The sequence below is a fragment of the Chrysochloris asiatica genome, unplaced genomic scaffold (assembly GCF_000296735.1).
Source record: "Chrysochloris asiatica unplaced genomic scaffold, ChrAsi1.0 scaffold00021, whole genome shotgun sequence".
Taxonomy (NCBI): Eukaryota; Metazoa; Chordata; class Mammalia; order Afrosoricida; family Chrysochloridae; genus Chrysochloris; species Chrysochloris asiatica.
In genome coordinates, this window is record NW_006408539.1 from 7744074 (window position 1) to 7759237 (window position 15164).

A 15164-nucleotide genomic window follows, 5' to 3' on the forward strand; every position below is an offset into this window, starting at 1 on the left:
TATATATAAAACATTAATAATATGCAGTCCTATTAGATTAGAATATTTAAGTGAAAGCTGGTCATTAAATGGGATCATTTAAATGGAACTCATCAGAACACTAAATGAAGTCAGTTTGCATTTGCAAACTGAAAAAAAAAAAACCCTTAAAACCTGTACAGTCCTAACTGACTTACTGTTTCTTCTCTGGTTTATTTAATGCCCATGAAATTAATGATTAATTGAAGAGTACCTCCGTTAACTTTATCTCCTCCCAGGCATCCTGGTGTGGTACTATAGGATACGGTACTGGACTGCTCACTTTAAAGTGGACAGTTCAAACTCACCAGCTGCTTCTCAGAACCCTTAGACAGGGTCACTATCAGTTAGAACTTGACAGCACTGAGCGACAACAAGCAGCTTTCCACAACAAGGGAACCTACAGCCTCCTGCTAATTCCATATCCCAGGAACAAGTCGTAGAAGCTCTGGAAGATATGCTAAGGATTAAAACTTGATTATCTGTAACAATAAATATTTGGTGTTAGGGATAGGGTACTGTAAACAAGGTAGGCACTGATTCATCAAGGCCGAGGGAGATGAAAGTAATGAAATACCAAAATCCTCATCATTATACCACAGTATGCCATGACACCATTCTTTCCTGTCAACAAAACAAATGTTCTTATTTCTCCCGAAGCCTTCTCCAGGAGAGAACTGGGTGTGTAAATAAAACTGAGAAAGCTTTCTATAGATGTGTCCAAGCTCTGTATTCAACAGCAATGTTGTCAACTTCCCCCTTCCTAGGGAAAAGCAGCTGTGTGATGGTGGTGGCAGTGATGTGCTGTGGAGTCGCTTCCGACTCATAGCGAATATCTTCACCGGAGCAGAAAGCCTCATCTTTCTCCCACGGAATCTCCTGTAGTTTCGAACTGCTGACCTTGAGATCAGCAGCCCAACTCGAAATCACTACACTATCAGAGCTTCTTTTTCTGAGGTGTGTATGTGTGTATCTATGTGTGTGTGAATTGTAATGGGGTAGGTTCTTCTAAGCAACAATGATGATCATTTAAGAACTCACAGTGGTTAGCAAACATGACATTCACAATGATTAAGGCAAACAAGCACCTTTCCAAAGAAGAAGGCCTGACACTCATTTCCCTAAACTTGCCCTTTTTATTCACTTGCCATTTCTCCAGCAGGTCACTATGGCCCCCAAATGCTACTGTAGTTGTTTTAACTAAGAATAATACTCTTTCCAAGAGTCTATGCAAATACATCATAAAACGGGGTCATTTTGCTTCAAGTTTAAAAATATTGACACCTTTTCAGGTTTTCCTAAAGTTACCACTTGTTAATAATCTAAAAATGCAACCTCATTTTCATATTTACATGTTCCTTATTTCTGAATATGATGCCATTTGTTGAATTGTTTTGATGGCATGTGGGGTAAAACTGGCTAATTTTGTTTTAAAAATCAGTTGTTTTAACAGCTTTCCATTCTAGCAAAAGTTTCCTTCCACAGACCTGCTCTTATAAACTTCCTGATAATCCTGTTAGGTAGGTATCCTAAGGGTCTTCATTAATACTTGCTTTCATCTGTGAGAAAAAGAAGGCAACTCAGAAGTTTACTTATTTGTCTTAGGACACACCGTTATAAATTATGAAGCAGTAAAGCTATCTTCTACTCAAGCCTGGCTCTAAATGCCAGCATATATAGGCAGACCATGTCATATATGAGCACGTATGAACACACAATGGTCTGACTTTAAAATATAACTACATAGGCAATTATTACATACATATAAAATTTACATTTAAGAAAAATAGCCAATCTTTTTGGTGTTATAATAGTGTCCTATTTTTAAAAGGTGCCTGAATTCTATGCTTGGATTTTTTTTCTAGGAGGAATAAATATCTACTCAACACTCAATTATACACACACACACTGATAAAATGTAGCCATGTACAGCTCAACACAAGTAGGGTGCATTGGGCCAGTGTGTACTGTAGATAGTTTCTCTTTGTATCCAGATCCAGATTTTTATTACTAATTAAAATGTCCAGATGGTAAAATAACACCTGATCCGAGGGGCTTTTAAGTACAGTAATTGTCAACACTCAACTCCTACATTGTTAACAAACTGAAACATTTGACCTGCACTGAGTTTTTATATGTACTGTTTCCAAACCACCAGTGAAGTGCAGTTAAAACTTTAATAATTGAACACAAAAACGTTCCCATTAAACTCTACCAAGAAAAAAAGGGAACGATCTGACATTCAAACTAATAAAATGAAAAGAATGTGTACAGACACCCCCCCCAATAGAACGAGTGCCATTTCATAACCAGACAATAGTAATTTATTGGGGGGGGGGGGGAGGATTCCTAAGAGAGGACAAGATTGAGCTCAGAGCTTATCCAATATTGCAGCACTTCATAAGGTCCTAGGCCCTTTCTCTACACCTTTTATTTGATGGGTTCACAAAATGATATCCAATCAATTGGTAAATCGATTTGAGCTTTTTTGCATTTTGTACTATATCTACCTAGGTACAGATCTTAATCTTACAGTAAAAACATTGATCATCTTTTAAATTTAAAAAATATATATGAATTCCTCTCTGACCCCTTAAATGTATGTTAGGCATTAGGCTGGCAAATAATAAACTTTGGGCATTCACAAATGCCTTTAAAAACGTTTAAGCAGTTTCTCCCTAATCCTAAGTGGATTCTTTTTTCTCAAGCAAACATTTTTTTGCAAATATTTAGGCTGCTTTGATACGCAAATATTCTCGCAAACATTTCCACCAGCCAGCCACTAAAATCGCTCCACAGACCCCAACCAATGGGAAAGTTTGCAAGGGAAATACAAGAAGCACCTGACTGAAACTAGCAGGGACACTGGCTTCACTGCCCACAGAAAAATGTTGGGTTTTACTACAATACCTGAAACAAAGCCTTGAGATGTTTTCAGGGAAATAAGTACTTTACAATTCTCAGACAGGGAACATTAATTCTCTTTGACTCAGGCAGTAGCATCTGGGGAGGTAAACTGATCACCCACAGGTTTCCTATTTCAGAGTTCAATAACTCTAGTAAATGTAGCTTGCTGGACAGTAAAAAAAAAAGAAGGAAAGAAAGAAAACTCATCACGTTAAAAAGAAAAGAATCCCACAGGAATTAACATGTGCAAAATAAGGAAAGATAAGAAGTCACAAATAATACCAAAATTATGATTCAAAGTCAGAATCTTAGCAGGTATAATGTGAATGAAGGAGTTTCAAAAAACACTGCCATGGGAATAAACCAAGGGTGACATCTCTAGAGTCATCTTTATAAATAACTTCAGAAATAATTCATGCAAACAAAGGTTTTCTAGAAATAAAACAGGAGGGCAGCGTACAAAATGAAACTGCAGATAGAGCATGATTACAATTTTTATGAGTAAAAACTACCTCCGATCTTCCCTTTTCCTTTCTACACCCTCCTCCATAAACACCCACAAACATAGGTCAACAAATCATTTTGAACCACTTCTTCAGCATCTCCATCCAGTCCCTTGAACCACCAGAGAAAACAACACTGAAAATAAGTCTGAATTTCAGGATTCCAGTTGCTAATATCATGCTAGGCATTACTTGAGAACATCTGAGTTGGTCTACATTTGTGAATTTGGTGGGAGGAGAAAGCTAACAGTGAATTTATCAAAGCTAGTGGAACATTTCGCTTATAAAATTAAAATTATCTGCTTCTCCAGGACTACCTGCTGATCGACACTTGTTTCTTCACTTCTGCCATCACTTCCTCATTTACACATATTAAACCCACTGCTGGAGAGTTGATTCCAACTCATAGCAGCAACCCTGTAAGACAGAGCAGAACTGCCCCCACAGGGTTTCCAAGATTGTAAATCTTTTCAGAAACAGTGTCCTCTATCTCCCTTGGGACGGCTGGTGAGCTTGAACCTCTGGCTTTTTGGTTAGCAGTCAAGTGCTTTAACCACTGTGCCACAAAGACTCCTTGTACACATATCACAAGTGGTCAAAGATTTCATCAGATGTGGTTTTTGACAATAGCAGCCAAGTATCTAAGGCCACAGATTTTACTTTATCCCAAAGTACAAATTTAGGAGGGCGGGGGTGGAAAGAACCAATCACAGCAAGATGCGCTTAAAAAGAAAAACGAAGCCATTATCTTGTGCAGTCTATTGCGTGCTTTAGTTGTACTGTGTGGTAAGAAGATAAAAATGCTCTACAAAGTGTCAGAATTAACCTATCCTTTCAGATTGCTTACAGGTGAAATTCGACCATCTGGATGGGTAGTCTGCCCACAAAAAATAAAGAAGCAAACTAAAGGGGGGGAGGAGGACTTTTGTCTGTCTGCAATTTGATCACGATAGCATTTTAAAAACGGGACACCACTGTTATCCCCAGACCAGGGACAGCCACGCATTCACACTCATGCATGTGTGAGTGCACACATGTTCATGTGCAAACAGATAAAACACAAGTAGGAAAAAGCAAGAAAAAGAAAGACTCTCTCCTTGTAGCTCTGTGATTAATGAAGAATAAAAACCTAGTCATTCTTAATCACAAGGTAAAGGGGGGGCTTTCAAGTTCACATTAAATAAGTGATGATACCTTTTATTTTATGGAGAAAGTCTGAAAAATTAGACCTAGCATACCAAAGTTCTTATCTTCCCCTAACAAGGCAAATTTCTATCTTTATTTACGCTGAGCTAAATGCTATTGGAATTCCAACGTAACTTCAAATAAACAGGAAATTGCATTTTATGAACTCCCAGAAGTTTATATATATATATATATATATATATATATATCATTTGAGAGTGAAATGATTATAAATGTTCCCATTTATAAAGAAATATGCCTCTACTCTTTCTTGCTTTTAATTCTTAATATAAACCCTTTTCTTATTGTGAACATCTGCCTCAGCATAAAGATCTGCTTGAATAGTCATTGTTTTTAACCTAAAGATTAAATCTGAAACCAGGTAAGAACTCTGTTTAGGTAGGTTTTCTGTTCTAATCTTCAGAACTTTCAGACTAACTTTACTATGACAAAAAACATAGTGCCAGGTTGGCACAACATCCAAAGCTCCACATTTTGGAAGCAACGCACAGAGTAGGCATCAATGAACAGTTTTCTGTACTGAAATACTTGTCGATCTCTCTGTCTAGGGTCTCTGGACATCCATTTGGATTGTGTGGTGTCTCTTAAAATTATGTTTGAAGTACAGCACTAAGCCAGAAGTGTTGAGTGAGAGAGTTATAAGCGCATTCTCAAACTCTTAGACTAAACCGCAAAGAGAATAAATTAAAAAGCACCAAAAACACACACCAAAAACCCCACCTTCAAACAAACAAAACAAACCCCACCCTGAACAGAAAAACAGAATACTTGCTTTTCTTTTGACCTTATGGGTGGCACACCAAGGGAGGCAGCAGCAGATCTAGGCACAAATACGTGATGAAGAGTCGCCAAAAGCATGTGGATGAATAAACTGTTATGGCGTAAATTTGCCAGGGAGAGGACAGAATGCACGCCAGGGCTCCGCTGTCCTAACTTGTTTTACTATGTGAATTTAAATAGTCTTGAAAGGGAAAAGGAAAGAGGAGGAAAAGTACAAGGTTTGTTTTCATTTTAATTTTTTTAATAATGTATTTTTCTTAAGTTTGCAAGAAATCCTCACTTGGGACACAAACCAAAATACTTTGATTACAATTATTAACAACAACAAAAAAAAAAACAGAAAAGGAATGAAAAAAACCTCGTTGAGGCTAGCAGCGTCACATGTTTTCCAGGACTGAAATTTAGGGGGGTGATTTAAAGAGTTAAAGACTCCCTACCATTAATTTGCATCTGGTGCTTTTAGTGTGTGTGTGTGAATGTGTGTGTGTGTTTTTCTTCCTGAAAAGTTGGCAGAGCTACCGATTTTCCATAATGCAAGCATTTGGGAATTGTGAGTGGAATGAAACCGATCCAATCTCCTGACTGCGACATGAATTTTCATTAATTACAACCTTGTCAGCAAAAGCATTATCAAAGCTGAATATGAAAATGCTAATGAGTCCTCATTTGCATATTTTTCTTTGTTGGAATGTCATTAATTATTACATTTTATGATGATGAATGCAGCTGTCGAAGCTCTCCGATGCATAATTAGCCATCAGAATGCCAGGAGCCGATCAGCATTTTTGGGTGAAAAAAAAACAAATTTCACTTCCACTCTCCCCCCCATCCCAACACTACCAAACACACACACACACACACACACGCACACACGCACACACACATACACACGCGTGTGCGCGCGCACGCCCCTGGTGACGACAGGCCTGAGGCTGGACTTTAGGGAAGTTGGAGGGGGGGTGGAAGGATTGGGTTACAGGGAAATTTCTTTTTGCTTTAAAATTATTTTGTTTTTAGCTGATAACGGTCTATACAATAGAAGCAGCTCTTAATAAAAAAAAATCATTATTCCAGCTTAATTAATGCCACGCTTAATTATAACACCATGATGTCAGCGGTTTTAATTAAGTATTGGCTCCGTTACAAAAAAAAAAAAAAAAAAGGCTCTCCTCGCTGCAGTAAGAGTCACAATACGCAGATTTGTGCAAATCATTTCTGCGATTTTTTGGTCTTCCGAGGTTCAAGAACTATTCAGATATTAGCAGGCTGCATTAAAACTCCAAGCACACACACGTGCGCAGGAGGGCGCCCACACTCACGTACACACACAGGCGCACACACAGATCCACCCAGTAAAGGGGGAAAACGTACTTTTCCTAGCACATTACTTGAATACACTTTAGAGCTTACCTACTTGACCACTTTCCTGAGCTAAAGTGTAAGTGAAGATGACAAAACACAGCTCATCCTCTCTCAGCCGCTGGGAAGGGTGTTTATAAGTAAAAAAAGAAAAACAACACAGAGCAGATGGGACCATTACACATGACCAAACCAATCAATCACAGATGAAGGGCCCAGGTGCAGCGCAGCCGTGCAACAACGCACCATTTCACAGTCTGTCAGACACACACACACGGTCGTCCATGAGTGACCCTCCTCCGCTCCCCCCGGACCTCATCTGGAGCACTGCGCCCCTCGCGCCTGCCTACGCTCCAACTGACGTCTTCATAATCGCCCTGTCGTCTATCTGTGCTGGCTCCCGCCAAGAGAGGAGGGTGAAGGGGTGGTAACTGGGGGGTGGGGGGAGAATGGAGAGGGAGATAAGGACAGGGGCGCACATCATTGTCATGATGAGGAGTCCAGCCTTCTTCCTTCTGCTACCCCGATGACCCTTCCCTTCCAAACCACCACCACAAACGCTTCTCTCGGCATCATTAAGCTCATTAATTTTTAAGGGTGACTGATTGGTTGCAGCACCCCAACTGTTTGCCATTGGAAACAGAAATTTTGTTTGTGTGTTCCCCGACTGCAAGGAGGAGATGTGTACAACTCCAGAAAGTCACGATTTGATTGCAATGTTAAAAATTTATTGGGAGTAGAAACAGTTTTCCGTGGCCCCTCAAAATTGGTTAACAGGAAACTCCTTGCCCATAAGTATGTCAAGAACCAACTATGTCAACAGTTTTGTCATAAAGCACTAAGTGGCCTCTAACGTCCTCTATCACAGAATCATCTAGAAGTCACCGACCGCAAATGAAATTGTGCATCTGCAAGAGTCTCAAGGTGAAGCTGTCCACACAACAGACAAACCAAAACAAGCCCATGAGATCCTTCAGAATTCTTAATTCATAGCCTAAATTTTATGAGAATTTCGGTTTTTCTATTCCTTTTTTTAAATTTTTATTTTAAAGACTTGCAATGGTGATGCAGAAAGAAGGCAACACGCGGTATGACAATCCACAAGGAATGACAACACACGCGGTATGACAATCCACAAGGAATGACAACACACGCGGTAGGACAATCCACAAGGAATGACAACACACGCGGTATGACAATCCACAAGGAATGAACAGAAAACACTGACAGCCACCGAGTGCAATGGGAAGGGAGATCTCATCCAAAAAAACACACACCAAAAAAAGGCCTAAGACTGGCTTTGACGACTCAAGGAATTCTTTAAGCAAGCTTTCTTTTCTAAACCTGGATCATTTAAACAGTTTTTTTCAGGTCTTTTGGTACAATACAAATATTATTAGAAACCAGTTCCATTTACTCCAAGTATTGGACATCCCCCTCTAGCTTTATGAGACGTTGTTCATCCAGTGATGGCGTGCTCTCAACAATTTATCATTTCTTTTGCCTACTTGGCAAGGAGGAGGAGGAGTTTAGGAAAGCACTAAAGTCCTGCTTAGAACAAATCTACTACTGCAAAATAGTTGAAAGGATTGATGTCCCAAAATGCTCAGGACATTTTAAGCTTTACTGGAAACTTTACACTGAGACAAGAAAAAAAATTAATCAAAGTAAACGATACCATTCAGCCAATCTTCAGATTAAATCAAGTACAATGTTTCTGTTGGTTTCATATAACAAAACTAAAATAAAAAGTACAAGGGTAAACTGGGTGCAAAAGTGTCCTACCTAAAATCTGCATGCCATTCTATTTATAAGCAAAGGCAATTTTACAGAAAACAAGGCAGACAGGATTCATTGAAATGAAAGCTTTGTGTCAAGCATGGTCCCTACCATCAATTCAAACATACTCTCAAAATGGTTTGATGGTGCACTTGCATTTTGTTTTGCTCTTCTCTTCTGAGATGTCAACTAACGTGTCCTTTGGAAACTTTTCAGTATTGAAGTCATTGTGAATCTTTCTGTCCTCAGTGTGTGCTATAATTTTTATGCTCAGTCCTTGTTAACAACCAACGTCATCTCTGAACTTCAGAAGAAAGATGGAACATATTTATTAAAATCTCCCATAGCTATGTAGAAAGGATCACCTTGTGTTTTGAATGTGTTTCCCCACCCCCACCCCTCCACCCCAAGGAACAGACTCTACACATTTGCATTAATAAATTTCTATTTTCAAGCTCAACAGAAATTGCAGTACAAAAAGCAGATGTGTATGTTGGATTCTTTCAAATCAAATTTCCAAAAGCAGAGCCTATTCTAGTTCAAGATCAAAGGAACTAAAACACAATCTCCTCCCCCTTCCAATATAATTACAGAGATTTCATTTCTTTGGTTACAATGAGCACAACAGGTAAATCTTAAACCTGAAGGATAATGATCAGGTGCTACAGCTCAGCTATGCTGGGTTGGCGAATTGCTAGGCTCAGTACCCCTGCTGTTAAACTCGACAGAAAGATGGGAAATGCCGAAGGTTCTTCTCTACTTTATTCTTGGAGATCTGTTTCCTTTTTAACATCCAGACTATGGAGTGTGGATCAAAGCTGGACACAGCTCATGTTACATTAGAGTTTTTCTAAAGCAGGGACAGATGCCCAAACTAAAGCAGAAACCAAGGCAGGAAAAAGTACATTCTTGTCTGCCATTTATTGGTTAGCTACCTTGAAACCCTTTTGAAAGTAGATGGTGTATAAATAATAAATAAATGAGGAATGACACTGTTATAAAATGTCATACCCTGGCAGTCCTGTGAAAGAAACAGGCCCTGGGGAGAGAGAAGAAAGTGATGCATCTGCAAAGTCATCCCAAACTAGAGTGGGAGAGAAAACGTGCTCCATTTTGCAATGATTCACCTCATCTATAGCTTTGGGAAATACAGGTGAAGAGAGAACGTGTAAAGTCAACATCCACAAAACCAGAGAACTTCCAGAGACAACCCTTCTGGCCTTAAACATCCTTGAGGGTGAAAGCATTCTACATGTGTTTCCGTCTCCCTTTTCAAACTCCTGGTACCTCATTTCATCCTTAGCTGCCCATAGGCATCTGTTCCCCTATAATTATTTGCCATTTAGAAAAACTCTTGCTTACTTTCCTTGTGCATCTGTCCCTTGCTTAGTGTATATTTGTGATGCTTAAATGTGGTGCTTGATATTAGAGCACTCTTGCATAGAAGTACAGAAGCCTTCTCATTCCAGAAAAGTCTTTCAGTAGACCAACTCCACCCCAAAAAGCTATACACAAAGTTCAATATTACCATTATTTTATTAAGTAAATATGTACCCCATATATCACACACACATGCCTCAAATATTTGACTGTTGGTAAACTTCCAGCGTGTCTCCAGCCAGTCTTTACAATATAAATACCAGTAAGAATGTTCTTTGTAAAATAGAGACTTACCAGTCTTTAGTTTTAAGTAGCTGATGTCTCCTATATCCTAAATTATTTTTTTGCTGGTCTATAAAAGGGAAGATAAGAGTTTTACATGAAGAGTCCTGGTGTGGAACTGTAAGATAAAGCACTAGATAGCAAAGTCGGTTTGAACCGCAAGATCCACGGTTCAAACTCACCAGATGCTATTCAGAAATCCTGTACAAGGTGGCTGTGAGTCAGAACAGACTTGACGGCACTTATCAATAACAAAAACATCCTTATTTCAACGATATTCTCCCTTGAGAATAGAGAAAACAAACTAAATGTCTTGCCTATTTCTTCATATTACTATCCTTATCCCAGTCCCCATAACCAATATCCTATCCCTTAAGGAAGGGCCAGTGTTAAGAGGGAAAAGCATGAATTAAGAATGTGCAAACTTGGCTTCTGAATTTAGCTTTGCCAAAACTAACTGAGTGGATCTATGTTTCCTCATATGAATTGGAGTAAATGATCCATAAGGTCTTTGTGGAATAATTACAACTAATAATATTAGTAATGTTAATAATAATAAATATGTACTCTGAGCCACACTTTGCAGTGTGTGGGGGTAATTCAGAGCACAGACTCTGCTGTCAGACTCCCTGGATTTGAACCTAGATTCATCCTTAATGAACTGATGATCTTGGTGCCTCCATGTTTTCATCATTAAAATGGACTTTGTAAAACCATCTTCTGCCACATGTGGTTGTTTTTAGGAAAAAGTAAGTTAAGCCATTTAAAAAGCTGTAATGCATGTATTTACTGCAACTGTCTTTTCTGTCTGTACTCCAACAAGCATTTCATGCAGAAAAGGAATTAATCTTTCGTTCTCCACTATATTTGCATTGCTAAAATAGTGCCTGGCACATAGTATGGGATGTGGTTGCTATATGAACCATTGTTCAATGAAGAAATGAATGGATGGAAAAAAAAGAAAGAAAATGTGCATTGTACATTGTTAGAATCAATGATTCCCAAGACAGAACTGTTAAAAACTTACTTGGTATAATTTATATGACATTTTGCATGGCCTTTGTCTTCAGGAAATTGATCATATATTATGACCACTCTCTTCGTGTTTCACCTAAGCCCACTTCTTACTCAAGGCTTCATGAGCACTTTCATACTTCCCAATGCCATATATATATATACATACACACACACACATGCCAAGGAACACTTCAGCTGTGGACATTCTATTCATACTTATCTGACCTTGTTACCTGTACAGCAAATCATCTATTTCATGTAAATAACGATTTACAAGTACCTCAGATTTAACAACAAACTCTTCATCTGTTCCCTTCAACCTAGACACAAATGTTCCCAAGAATGTTGTAGGAATTAAAGAAGAAATGAAGGTATATGTAATGAGAATCTCCTAGTTGTAAGCCCTGTGGCTAGATGCAGATGAGTATTTCATCGAATCTTCATAGCAATGTTCAGAGGTAGACATCATTATCTTCATGGTAAAGATGACAGCTGTGAGGCTCAGAGAAATTACTTCATCTCATCACAGACCACAACATTCGTTATTTTATTAAGACGATACGTGATGTCTGGTGCCAAGAAACAGTCCTTTCCCCTTAGTTTGAGCCTTAGAACCTAAGATGTTGTCACACGCCAAGCCTCCAAATTCATATGGTGGAGATGGTTTGGGGATTTGACAATACTAGAGAATGAAACTCAACCCAGGCAAGAAAGGAAGTAACATCTTAATGAGGAAAAACATAAAATGTAGAAAACGTATAGAAAAAGAGTATAACGGAGGAAAAATAAAGAGTCAAATAAGCAAAAATTACAAAAATACTGACATTCTACATATTCTAACAATGAGAAGTTACAAAAATGTACATGTTTAAGTCAATAAATACTAGGGGGCTTCAAAGAGTTCATGGAAAAAATCCGTTGCCTTTTCATTCCATTTTTCTACAAACTTTTTGATGTCCCCTCACACATCCATAGTAAAAATAAGAAACCATACTCCCAAAGGCCCAAGGAGAGCATATACATGAAATAAACCCCCAGTATGGAAAGGATATCATGTTTGGTAGGGTCAGATAAAAAGAGGAAGACCCCAATGAGATGGATTGTCCAAGTGGCAGCATTGATGAACTCAAGTGTGGCAACAGTGGTGAGGTTGGCCCAGGATCGGGCAGTGTTTCGTTCTGCTGTGCGTAGGGTCACTATGAGTCAGTACCAACTTGATGGCACCTAACAACAACAACGGGATTGCCCACAGTGAAACAATCTCACACAGTGGCAAAGCCAGGTCCAGACAAGTCACAGAGTCTCTTAGAACCAAACTGCTCCCCTTCTCTTGGAATGCACACACTACTAGAGCCCCCACAACTTTTTTATAAGAAAAGACTTCTGTATCTTCCATGAAAATTCTTTTAAAATCCTATTTCTTTGGCTGGTTCAACAGCAGCAAGTTGTCTCCAATTCAGTTGCCTTGCCACAGACCCCTCCCGAAGCTGAAGCTCCCACTGTTCCTCACAGGATCGGCATCACAGATTACTGATGCTCAACTACTTCCACCATCCAAAGTAAGTAAAGGCAAAGGTAGTCTGCCTTTAGAATTCCCCTCAGTGTCCATAGCTGGCCGGGGTGACCAGATGGAGAGCAGTGTGTTACCCTTAAATTTTACACACCATACTATTTACATAACAGATCACAGAGGTGAAAATGGTTACATATTCGGCTTCTAGCTGAAAGGTTGCAGTTTAAACCTACTTAGAGTCCTAGTGTGGCTCTGTGAGTTAATGCGCTGGATTGCAAGCTTATTTGAACTGCAAGAACGGTGGTTCTAGCTCACCAGTCGTTCCTCAGAAACCCTCTACGGTCTCGCTATGGGATGGAACTGACTCTCTAGTGCTTAACAACAACAAGCAGCATTGTGGGAAAACCACCTGTGGCATGCTTTCAAAACTACTACAACCAAGAAAACCCTGTGAGACAGTTCTACTCTGTCACACTACTGTGTCAATGTGAATCAGAACCCACTAGATGGAACCCAACAATAACTTACTAGTTTTTTTTTTCTTTTTTCTATTAAACATTAGAGAACCCTTCTCCCCAAATTCAAAGCATTAGATCTTTCACCTCTCTAGCTGTGGGGGAAAAATACTGTTCTGGAATAGAGAAAAGTGGACTGGACACCCTTGCTTCTATCTCTCTTGGATGGATTTTGCTGCATCTTCTGATTCAATGGAGAAAATCTCTCCCTCCCAGTACCTGCCATGCCAAACTGACCATGATTGTTTAAGAATCCTGGATATGGGTGTGGGGCGTGCGAAGTAAGGGATTGAGAGAATTGTACAAAAGCGATCCACCTTTCTGCTCTCACCCCGCAGCTCTGGGTAGTTTCCAAGGTTTCCACCAGAACACTGCAGCAGATTCTTGAATATAAACAACATTTTGGCTTGCAAACTTCCAAGGCAGAGCGCCTAAGTAAGTGGTCTGATATCACACAGTCATGAAGCTGGGAATCAAAGCCCACCCTAGCACCAAACTCCAAGGTCTTTCCATGCTTACACTTGTGAAGATGAAAGCCGCTACTAAAAGAAAATAGTGAGCGAAACAAAGGATGTTGAGGAGGCAGATCTTAAGAGACAAAAAGAACAGGTAAAAAACAGTACAGAATTTAAAACTATGCTCCCCTAAAAGATGTCAAACTGCCTTTGGAAATTAGCAATTTCGGGAACACTGCTGGGCCACCCCCTATAAGATGTTGAGCTATGGACCTCAAGTGGATCCCAATCGTGTTAACACCACAACTGGTTTGAAATAAGTGAACCCCACTCTGATGATCACTTTAGAGAAGAGGGCTCAGTCACATATTTTAAGGAGAGGGAAAAGGAGTCAAGAGAGATGAAAAAAAATGGAATGATTTCTAGAAGAACCCAGGAAAAGTAAATTAAAGGAAGCTGCAAATGCGTTCAAGGTTTGTCCAGAGAATGACATTTGTTTCTAATATAGGATGAGAAAAGATGGCTGAGTTTATTTGCAGCATACAGAACTCAGGCAACATAATGGCTAAGCACTCAGCTAACTGAAGTCTTGGTGGTTCAAATCCATCAGTGGCTCTGGGGGGAGAGGAGAGACGTGGTGGTCTGTCCCTGTGAAGATTACAGCCAAAGGAGGGAACCCTATAGGGCAGTTCTACTCTGTCCTACAGGGTTACTACGGGTAGAATCAGCAAGACATCACACAAAAACAACCAGCTTCTAGAATCAACTACCTAAAATCAAGCAAAAAAATTGAGATTCCAAAATCCTGTTACCTCTAAAATTCTGGAACCCCAGCTTCACTTTGTATCTACTTTCTTTCCTACCTCTTTCCTTCCCTGAGGGCTATTTGGTCCATTTAGGGCCTTGAAATCTGAATGAACAGTGAAGGACTAGAGTCAAGATGGCAGATGTGGGCAGTGAGAGGGAGATGACGACATCGAGCCTGGCTAACTCTATTTTCAGTCTCAGGAGAGTCAAGTGGTTTCCAACCCATGTTTCTTTGATTTCAACAAATTTGACAAAAATGGATATTTAGATCTCCCGTGGACACAGATACGACTACAGTCAGGGATCTTCCAAATATACACAATTAAAGAAACAACCGTGGACAGAATTACAAGCAAGCAGTGGTAGAAGTTGTGTGTGATAGCAACACTAAACATCAATGTTGTTGTTGTTGTTAAGTGCTGTTGAGTTAGTTCTGACTCATAGCAACCCTGTATAGGGGGTTTCCCAACAGTGGCTGGTGGGTTTGAACGGCTGACCTTTTGGTAAGTAGTCCAGTGCTTATCCTACAGTGCCACACCAGGATTCCATGTTATTGTTAGATATTATGAAGTGCTCTCAAGTGGATTTTGACTCATAGTGATCCCCTGTGATAAAGCAAACCTGCCCCAATTAACAGCAACAA

The 15164-nt window shown here is 39.6% G+C and overlaps 1 protein-coding gene across 8 annotated transcripts in view; it reads right to left on the reverse strand.

Annotated features, from left to right (window-relative positions):
• Nucleotides 1-15164, reverse strand: part of TCF4 (transcription factor 4) — a 450711-nt gene that overhangs the window by 228025 nt on the left and 207522 nt on the right. Inside the window, exon 1 of one of the 8 annotated variants that reach the window (XM_006837509.1) lies at nt 5407-5718. The exons of the other annotated variants lie outside the window; for them this stretch is intronic. The gene's annotated coding sequence lies outside the window, so the exon portion shown is untranslated. Of the gene's footprint in view, nt 1-5406; nt 5719-15164 lie in introns of those variants that run through there. 8 annotated transcript variants of the gene reach the window in all.